The following is a 10,016-nucleotide window of genomic DNA, read 5'->3' as shown; positions in this document are numbered from 1 at the left end:
TTCAATTTTTATTTTTTTTACTTTATATATTTGGGTCAGTCACGACCACCGTAGCTGTCATCCTTAAGGAACACTCCAGAATTTAAGTGAGAAGAACAAAGGGTCTCTTGTCCATTTCCAAACATAGATAGCCAGCGGCTGGACGATGCAAAAATGAGAATGTGATTTGCGCTTACAGGAAACCTTGTGCATACTTTACTTAAAAGTAGTAATGACTTGCAATGATGAATAAGGTGCAATTTATCCCTGCTGGCAATCTGCAGTGGTGGTAGGTACATTTTCCACTTCAGCGAAGGCACCAGGGATTGGACAAAGGGATTAACATTTAATAAGCATTAACAGAGTAATATTTCATGACACAGTTGAAAAAGCATAGCCACTGTCATATTACACTGAATATATTACTAAAATTCACAATTTGCTCCTTTCATATTATGCAATATATGGTCGGGTAGTAAGGTCAGTAGAAAACATCATCTTTTAGTAACAACAAACATAAAAACAAGTAAGGTTCTATAAAAAATAGTTGGTTTTGACCATCTTGACTTGGGATAGATATCTCTGCACTTCCTTAGCAATTAATTGTGTCCTCAGAACTTCCCTCTTTTTCCAATTCTTACTACTACAAACCAGATCAAGCAAAAACTAAAATTAGCAAGAGGAGAAAAGAGAAATAATAGAGAAGTGAGCACAGAAGAGATGCCCAACAGCAACGTTTTCCACTTTTCTCGCAGTGATTACTATAGGTACGCATCTTGGCACAAAGAATCATGACTACCACCTTTAAAGTTGCTGTACCAATTAACTATATGCAACATTAACTCTATATGTAACATTATATCACATATTGTACTATATAGAGCTGATGCATGCAAAGTTTTGTAGAGATGTGGTTTTTTTCTTTTTAAGGCAAAGCACATTTTACAGTACTTTGGTGAAGTCTCAAACTTGTTTGGGAAAGAATGAGCAGAACTCTAGCAAAATTTGCACAAAGTTGAAGTTTAGACAGGTTTTTATTAACCACACTATGGTCAAGAAGGAAGAAGATGCCTGCAGCAAAAAGAATAGTTTATAGAAACACTGGTTCTAGGTTTTATAGGGATTTTTCTGATAGAAATTTTACCAATAAACTGTAAAACATTCACATGCAACCTAAAGAAAACACAATAGCAGCTCAATAAATCTTCAAAAAATGCATGTTATCATTACTACACAAGCACAGCTTCTTGCACAGGTCAGACATTGTATACTACCAAAGAAAAACAGTTCACGTGTCAAAAATCATCCTTTGTTAATAGATATTTGATGCTGTCTGCTCAAACATTCTGCTGAGACAGCTTGGAAATCTCGGTTTTAAGCATTCTGCCTGTTCAGAAATGATTAAACTAGCACAGAAATTGACATTATCTAGTTTTCCTCCTTATACTCAAGAATTTGTAAAGATATGTAAATTACTTTATTGTGCACAGTTTGCTAAATAGCAATATATTCTGCAGATAATGAAAAGTTTCCTGCAGAAATAAAAGACATACTGCTATTTGGCAGATTACAGTGAGTGAGAAATGCATCAGCAAAAAACCAACATTAGTCCTGCAGCAGCTTTTAAATTCAATTCTGGTCTTCAGATCACCTTCCGCTCCTCTGGTCCTCCAAGCTAATTTGAGATTGCATAATTTCGTAAGTATAAAACAACAGTGAATACAAGAAACATACAGGTCATAATTGACATTTTTAAACATACACTTAAAATTCATAGCCAAAACAATATTTACATCCTTCCCAAAGGGATGAATTTATGTCAACAAAATCAAGAACTAAATCATCAGCAAAAGTTTTACTTTATTCACACCTCAATACACCATTGGCATCAAGTTTCAGAACCAGTAATATCAACTTCAGTTAAGCCCCAAAAGGTCACGCAGCTTAAAAGCAATGCTCAGAGCAACAGCATCCACTGATAAAATGCTCAATAAATATAGCTGTATCACTACAGACTGGAGACAGATATTTGGGCTAGTGATCGCATCAGGCAACAGCACCTGCCACATAGTCCAGAACGACGTAAGGAACAAATGGCATACTTAAGTGGGGCAGAACTCTAACAAATACATTTGTTACACAAGCCGTGTATTCCAACTGAATACACCTACTGAAAGTATTCTCAAACGTATCTTCATGATTTCCACTTCATGATGTTGTTGCCATACAACTGGTGAGTTGAAACTGTATTGCTGCAATTTTTTTCTTGTGTTTTTTTTTTTTAAAGCTCATTTTCATTTTGAGAATAAAGGCAGAGCAAAAAGCATGTAAGTGCCTCAATGACACTGATTTCAAAGCCTATGAAAAAGAGTGCAACTACAAGACATGGCTTCAAGTAGTTATCACAAAGTTGTCAATTTAATCTCCAATACACAAAGTAAACTGATACGGCAGTTTGAGTAACACGGGCAAATTCTTTTCCAGTATCTGCCTCTAAGGAACACTGCACAGGCCAAGCGACTAAAAAGCCAACTGAAGTCAATACAACCTTGTGGCAACGCATCGATTCTGAGCAAAGCCAAACCAAGGGGCCATTCCCTGCCCTCCGGAAAGGCGGCTGGCAGCTTTTCTGCTTTAGGGATCTGCTGTAAATGTGCCTGGGAACAACCAGCCAACAGGGCTACAAAAGAATTACACAGGTATTCAGGAGGAACTCCTGGACGTGTCTGGTGAGAACCACCACGGCAGCTATGCGCTCCGAGATACAGGTTGCACTGCGAAGAAGGCGCCGATCTGTACGTTCAGTCAGATACCTGTACAGACAAATCTGGCACAGTCAAAACCACTGTAGGTTTATTTTCCAGTGTGGCTAGCTGAGGTAAATCCCTTGACTGGAGTTGAAAGGCTGATCTCAATTATTGGCACAGAAGTAGAAAATTGCTTGTGCCTTACTCAGCTTGGTCTTTTAGTCTAGCAAGCAATCTCTGTAATGGGAAACTAAACAAGAGACTAAATCAGCACTACCTCGTTCTACATCAAAAAACATGAAACTTTCTGTAAAGAAGGGGGAAAAAAAACCCCAAATCAATGAAAATCTACCTATTAAATATGATGTTGAAGTCAAAATTATGACCCAAACTGTCAACATCAGTGTTTTCTGTTAAATTACTTTTCTTCCTTCCCAGACACTGAAATTACTTACTTCACAAATTATACAGTAGGGCTGTCATTTAATTCTGCAGTAATATTTTTAAAAATCATACTGAAAAAAGGTAAGACACTCTTCATTAAGCGACAGAAAACCCAGAATTTATTATAGAAGAAATTCCTGTCCTTTGACTGCAAGTGACATTTTCACATAACACTTAAATTTATTTACTAGGTGTATCAAAGAGAATTGCAGGAGAAAGCTGGCCTAGATATCCAAGTTCTTGGATAAGCCACAAACTTGATCAGGGAAAACCACATTACTACAAGCAGAGGCAACACATCAATTAGTAAGCTTCATGATCCGCTTACAGAGTAGGGAAAATGAGCGGAGCAGCAACTATTTAGCACCAGTTTTTTGTTGTTTCTTTTTTTAATACCAGTTTTTGCCTTGCAAGTGAAGATGTAGGAGCAACTCTATTTACAAAAGACAAAACTACAGCTAAAGCTCTGTGAGCCTTGGGCAGCAAATGAATCCGTTACTTAACAGAGACAAGTAAAAGCAGAGCAAGCTGAGAAGCATTTTTCAAAAGAAGTGTTGATATTTATAGCAAAGAAGCATGCTGCAGGCTAATACAGATGGGGAAGAACCTTGCTATCTATGGAGAAACTGAGAATCTGCATTCCTTCCACAGATGCTTTAATATTTAACAAACTAAATCTTAATGACAGTTGCATAACCTTTCCAAATGATCCTGCACACTTGTAATCATTAGTGACTAAACTGTGCAGTATATAAATGAGAAAGAAGTCAAAGGTTAAAAGCGTTGATTGATATTAATCTCAGGGTATGAATATTTCTAGTGTTATTACAGTCCAATATAAAAATACGGCTCTGTATAAGAAGCATTTAAAAAAGTATTTTTGAAATAGCAAAACTTGCTCCAAAATAACTAAACTGTCATGGTAATGCAAGAGAAATTCTGACTGGCAGATATAAAGACCATTTATTGTTTATCCTAAGTTAGTTATTTATCTGAAATCATTGGACTTCAGTGCTGTAAGTTCAGAATAACCAAGAGAGAAGAGATCTTCTCAGTTCCTAAGGGACAAGCAAAAGGAAACAAAATCACATTCCCAATGTTGTTGTTTCTTGTTCTTCTAGTTTGTTGGGTTTTTTTAATCAAAGTGATTCTCCACCCGCATCCCTTTTTGACACAGCTTTAGCAGAATTATTACTTAGTTTAAAAACTCTTTAAAGCATTAACTGTTAGACAATTCGGGACATGAAGGGCATGAAGAATCTATATACCCTGTGAGAGAACCCTGCAAAAAATAAAGACTAAAAAAACCAACCTCTTTTTGTAATACAATTTTTCTTTTTCTCCTGTATACTCAAAGCAGAGAATTATACATTGCATTCTTATCACACAAGTCATCTTCAAATACTTAATAAATCATATTTATTAATTTTAAAATACTTAATAAATTAAATATTTATTAGTATGTAATAAAATGCAAAACTCAATGAAAGTTGAAAGTGTTTTATTAAAATCTTATTTAAAGAAAATATTCCTACATCATTTCATACACTGGAAACAGATTTCTTCACAAATAAAAAAAATATTGAGTCCTGTTCTTCTCTAGACTTCAAAAAACATGCTTCAAGTTTTCAGCTACAAGAGCAGGAAAATCCTTTGCAAAGGAACACTGCACAAGTCTCCGTAGGGCTGCAGCAAAGCAATAGCAGCCCCCTCTGCTGCTCAGAAGAGGAGAAAAATATTAACGGTACACTGCTGCAAAACCACCACCCCACCTACACACCCTATCTCCAACTTTCTCTCAGTTGTGCATAACTGCCTTGCACGCAAAACAGAAAAACTACTTACAATAATAAGCATTTCTTTAATCATCTCCTGTGTCCCCCTCTCCCTACAAAACGTTTGTCTCTAAACGTTCTGACAATACCTGCAGGCTTTCATACAGGAGTCCCTTTTCACATATGCACTGTGACTCTACCTCCTAGCTTGGACCAAGCAGCTTGCAGGACGATGTTCTGTCCCAGTCTGTGCTCTTCGAGAGCTCAGCGCTACATTCAGGAGCACAGCTTCAGATTTCTTTCAGAACTTGAGATGGGTATTTAAGCTCCAAGGAACAGGTCTTCCTGGGGGACATCCTGTTGTAGCTCCACTCAAGTCAACCCAGCCTATTTGTTCTCTCCCTCCCGTCTCCAGGATCAATGAACAACCAAGAAAAGCCACTCTTGGAACACCACCGTTACTCACGCAGGCACACTCACTGTGGCCTTAGAGCCAAAACAGACACCATGGCACCTGGAATCAGAGAATGCTGCAGTCAAAGTACACCATTTCTACCAGAAAATTAAACTGCTTCTCAGTCTTTACCATTGTTTATATGAAAGGCATCTATTAAAAAATCATCCTATTACCTTTAGTAATAAGCAAAGGCCCAAACATCACAACTGCTTAAGGTGTATCAAAGTGGGTTTTGTGGTTGTGAATGCAACTATACAAGAAATCTTCATCTTCATTTTAGCAAATCTGTTTTCAGGTTCTTCGGAAGCTTTGGTTAACAAACACAACATTCACCATCACAGCTCACAGTCCCGCAAAAAGCAAACCCACATTTGAAGAAGACGCTACCTTGGAAAATTAGAGGAGGGTTCTGCATGCAGAACGTCTGACCCCATCACAATCGAAACAGTTAGCACAGAAATAACATTCCATATTCATATACCCTCATCTGCTAAGTTTCCTGACAGCCTCAAGAGAAGAAAAATAAATAAATGTCTAAGAGGGGTTTTGTTGCTATGACTCTTGTTGAACAGTGCCTGTTGTCCAAAGGGACTGAGCATCAAACCCTCCTTCAGACAACCCTCCAGACAGGCAGAATAGACAAATATGTTTCCTGAAACCCAGAGCAAGAAAAATGGCCACACACCAGCTAACAGTCCTCCTGCTCTACCCATTCACCTAGATTTTAAGATTCAGGTCCTTGCAGCACACATGAAAATACCTTTAGTGCCTTCTGGAGTATTCTTTCCTCAGAACACAATTTGTGGAGAAATATGAAACGTATCCCAGAATCCCACCTCAAATGGGAGGGTATGGCGTGAAAAGAGGGTTGCCATCTGCGTACCTCTCAACAACTCTTTGCTAAGCGTACAGTAACTTTTTGCCAGGGACACAGTAAATTGCCTCCTCCCGTTTCTGCATAATCTTCAGATTGCTTTCCTCTTTCACCAGAGACCAATATTAAGCATGCGAGCAGGAGTAAGAAAGGAAAATCGGCCTTGATACCACAATTTCACCTAGAGCACACATGTATCTCCCTCTGGAGATCTCACACCTGCTACTCTGGTATGAAGGAGTTATTTTGCCTAATCATAGAAATCTGTGACAATATTTGCTGGAATTAATGCAGCTAAGACTTCTCAGGAATTCATGGGTTTAATTTTTTTAACTATTTTTTAAAGTAATAGTGGTTCCAACATTAGACATATTCAATAATAAAAGTATTAGGTACCTTAGAATTTTCGATTAAGAAAAAACAATAGAACAAAGTTAGATTCACAGTAGCTTGGGTATAAGCAATCAAGTCTGCTTCCTCCCTTCCACCAAATACGTCAAATTCAAACCAAAGCTGTTTAAAAACAATTTTTAAGATAATCCAGAAGCAAATACTCTTCCAAATAAGACAGGTTCAAAGTAGTTAAAGAAAAACATCTTGATGGAAACGGAAAGCCTCAACTAAACCTCAAAAAACTAAATATATTGAAGATTACAGCCATTAATGTTTAAAAACTATGAAACTGGGAGTAGTAGAAATAGTTAAGCAAACAAAAAGATGTACAAAAAATGGAATCAGGTAAAATTTATATATATAATGATCAAAATTATTTTTAAGAATTAGAACAATCAAAATATTTCCAAGATCTCAAATAAAATTAATGACATACATTAAAAAAATAATTAGAAAAGTACAACTTTCATAAACATAGACTGAAACCCAGGTGTCAGACAAAATAATGCAATGGTTGACATAGAATAGGATAGGATTAACAGCATTTATGTCAATTTTTCCATAAAAACATGCTGGTTACCATCTATATAATAAACACTAGTTTTGATAAAGATAACTATTGCTGGCAAATTTGTTTATACTAGAATTTCAAGAGTAGGAATGCAGGTAGACAATCAATTTTAATCTAAAATAAGCAAAAATATTAATTTACATGAGCTATTCCCCAGTGGCAGTGGCTACCAATAATATGTTCTTGTCCTTGCACTGCTACAGAATCCCACATGTATTGAGAGGCATAAAAGCATTTAAGAGCAGTTGCTATGAATTATGGGATGCACGGTTAAATATTTGTGTTTGCTTATGTTGCAGTTAATTGTTACACGATCATTCCTAAGGAACTCAGGTAACACAAAGTCGTCACAGAGCACCAGAAACGGAGGCCACAAATATGAAGGAATCGGTGAGGAACCAGCATCAAGCCTGTTTCTGTAAGGGTCCTGCACACATTATCTATTTTGTGCCATTTAATGTTTTTATGTAACAGGCATGTCAACATTTGATAGGACACAGACCAATGAGACTAAAAATTAACAAAGAGTAAAGGATCTAATGAGGTACACTGCATGTGAGAGAACTCTAGTCACTTTAATACAAACAAGAGTCAATTCTTATCTCTAGGTACGAAGGACACAGGCCACACTTGGAGAACTGAAAAAGGCTTGCATCATGTTAGACAAATCAGTTGAACATGGAATCCCAATGCAGTGCTGCAGCCAAGAGTACTAAGGGAATTGCTTGTTATATAAACAAGTAAATACATAGCATGAACACATTTTAATTGTCATTGGCCCAGTTCCTGCTGGAATTTTAACCTCAGTTCTGATAGCTATGTTTCAAGATGGATGTTTAAATTTCACAGGAAATATTCAGGTAAAGTATCATTATTGGGGACAGTTATGCTTAATATCTTTACTAATGGTCTGGACTAGGGGGATTAAATGCACCCTCAGTACATTTACACTAAGCTGAGCAGGAGTATTGATTTGCTTGTGGGTAGACAGGCTCTGCAGAGGCACCTGGACAGGCTGGATGGATGGGCTGAGCCCAACAGTAGGAGGTTCGACAAGGCCAAGGGCCGGGTCCTGCACTTGGGTCACAACAACCCCAGGGAGCACTACAGGCTTGGGGAGGAGTGGCTGGAGAGCTGCCTGGAAGAAAAGGATGTTGGCCAACACCTGGCTGAAGAAGACCCAGCAGTGTGCCCAGGTGGCCAAGAAGGCCAACGGCATCTTGGCCTGTACCAGAACCAGAGTGGTCAGCAGGACCAGGGAAGAGATTATCCCTCTGTACTCGGCACTGGTGAGGCTGCACCTTGAATCCTGTGTTCAGTTTTGGGCGTCGCAGTCTAAGAAAGACATTGAGGAGTTGAAGCAGGTCCAGAGAAGGGCAACAAAACTGGTGAGGGGGCTAGAGAACATGGAGACTGCAGTGAGGTGGGGGCTGGTCTTTTCTCCCAAGTAACAAGGACAAGAGGAAATGGGCTCAGGTTGTGCCAAGGGAGGTTTATATCAGATACTAAGAAAAATTTCTTCACCAAAAGCGTTGTCAAGCACTGGCACAGGTTGCCCAGGGAAGTGGTGGAGTCTCCATCCATGGAGGTACTAAAACATGTAGATGTGGTGCTTAGAGACATGGTTTAGTGATGGACCTGGCATCACTAGGTTAACGGTTGGATGCAAGAAGTATGAAGGCCTTTTCCAGCTTAAACGATTCTATGATTCTATGATCATAAAATATGTCCAATGGACACAGTGTCTTTCTTATTTACATTTAAGATACCATTCATACTGAATTTTATTGCTTTATGTATGCAGAGGGGGAAAAAAACCTGCTTGTTAAACAGGTCTTCAGTACAACACAAAAATAATAATTTGTAATTGTCATAAAAAGATAGATAACAGGAAGAAGGCAGAATAGAGTAAAAGCACAGAAGTTTAAGCACTGATGGTAATTAACAAATTATTAACCTAGGCTTGAGATAGATTTGCCTTGCTGGACTTTTTTCTGTTTTCAAACAGTGATTTTTTTTTTCTAAAAGTATGCTTCAGCTTGAACAGAAGTCAAAACAGAGGAGCCCAACATTTTACTCAGGAAATCGTAAAAGGTACAAGGACCTTTTCAAATTCCTGAGTATTGCTGGTGAATGCAACAAAGACACTCCTGAACCACTGGCATTCTCATTTCAGGCACGCATTCCCTTCAGTCATAACATTTTCACAACATTATGGTAACAATTATCTCGGTTATTTGCATCGAGCAGTAGCGTAAGGCAAACACTTATATGTATTATATAAACATTACCTAAACAATGAATATATAAAAATATATTTACACATAAATATAAAAAGTTTTATGCTTCTGGTGAAGTTTATCAGGTAGAACACAGCAAGCTTGCCGCTGTCAAGTGGAAATCCAGGAAGCAGGCAGCAAATGCAAGCAGGATACATCGTGGTGTTATGCAGGAACCTTCTCATTTCCTTCCTTAACCGCACAGGACTAGGAAGAGACTATATTCAGTATATTATGAGAAAAAAGAATAAGAAGTAGAAGGACAAAGAACAGGTATACCAAAAGTTGAGCTGCACAAGGCCACCTATAGAAGTAGCAGTTGCTATTTTATTTAGTCTCACTACTATCTCTTGATATCTGGTAGGAATGAAAACCAGATGTTGCCAAAATTGCTATGTACAACCAGACCAAACTAGCAACCTTGCTGGATCTGAGGAGCCAGGTTTACACCTGGCACACAAAGCGCAAGCAGTGAATTCAGCTATTACAGTTGATAC

This window comes from Apaloderma vittatum, unplaced genomic scaffold (genome assembly GCF_000703405.1).
Source record: "Apaloderma vittatum isolate BGI_N311 unplaced genomic scaffold, ASM70340v1 scaffold6588, whole genome shotgun sequence".
Classification (NCBI taxonomy): Eukaryota; Metazoa; Chordata; class Aves; order Trogoniformes; family Trogonidae; genus Apaloderma; species Apaloderma vittatum.
Note: the sequence above shows the minus strand (reverse complement) of the source record.